Genomic DNA, 822 nt, shown 5'->3' on the forward strand with positions numbered 1-822 from the left:
ATCGCTTGCCGAAACTCAGTAAGTGGCCCTCCACCCAAAATAATCATCTGCCCCTGCTCTAGGGGCAGGTCTCATGTCGTCTGCGACCGCTGAACTGCAGCAGTGTCTTGATCCTGCCCAGAGATGCTACTGTGCAATTAAACAGTCACCCTAACCACTGTAAACCACTTTAACATTAGTGTGCAAATACCCCCCTAACGACTTCGTGCCACCCTTGAAGGGCAGTCCTCCCTGTGTGGGAACGCAGTCACACATGCAACGATGACGGCTCATTAAAACCAGCTGGTTGGGGAAAAGGCTGCAAGATGTTTAATTTTCCAAAGCAGCATGGAACAAACTCTGGAGCGGGGCCAATATGGGCAATGCTGGGGGGGCTCATATTAAACATGGTTTTCAGCCCTCCAGCACTTCTCACCGTCTAAACTGGGGGCCGACCTTTGGGGCAGGTGTGTGACCATCCCGAGGGCGGCTCCCATCCTCTGCCCAGTCTGCTTTCTGCTCCCTGCCCGTCTCGTTAGCTGCTCTGCTTTCTGCTCCACATCCTGTGCATCCTGCCTGATCTGCAGCTCCGCTTTCTGCTCCCCAGCCTTCACTCCCTGCCACATCTGCCTTTTGCTCCTGCCTGATCTGCTGCTCTGCTGGCTATCCCCCAACATTTGTCCCCCGTCTGATCCGCTGTTCTTCTTTCCGCCCCCGCATAATCTGCTGCCCATTCCCCATCAGTTGTCCCCTGCCTGATGTGCTGCTCGGCCTTCCGCTCCCTGCCCTGTGCTCCCCGCCTGACCTGCTGCTCCGCTTTCTATTCCCCCATCACCCTCCCCC

At 56.3% G+C, this 822-nt stretch overlaps 1 protein-coding gene across 2 annotated transcripts in view; it reads right to left on the minus strand.

Annotated features, from left to right (window-relative positions):
- ZNF76 (zinc finger protein 76) overlaps positions 1-492 on the minus strand; it is a 21499-nt gene extending 21007 nt beyond the window's left edge. The window contains exon 1 of one of the 2 annotated variants that reach the window (XM_019514143.1): positions 416-492. The gene's annotated coding sequence lies outside the window, so the exon portion shown is untranslated. The remainder of the gene's footprint in view (positions 1-415) is intronic. The other variant, XM_019514144.1, reaches the window with a different exon arrangement.
- Between the last annotated feature and the right edge of the window lie 330 nt (positions 493-822).

This window comes from Gavialis gangeticus, unplaced genomic scaffold (genome assembly GCF_001723915.1).
Source record: "Gavialis gangeticus isolate Ggan-Ray unplaced genomic scaffold, GavGan_comp1, whole genome shotgun sequence".
Taxonomy (NCBI): Eukaryota; Metazoa; Chordata; order Crocodylia; family Gavialidae; genus Gavialis; species Gavialis gangeticus.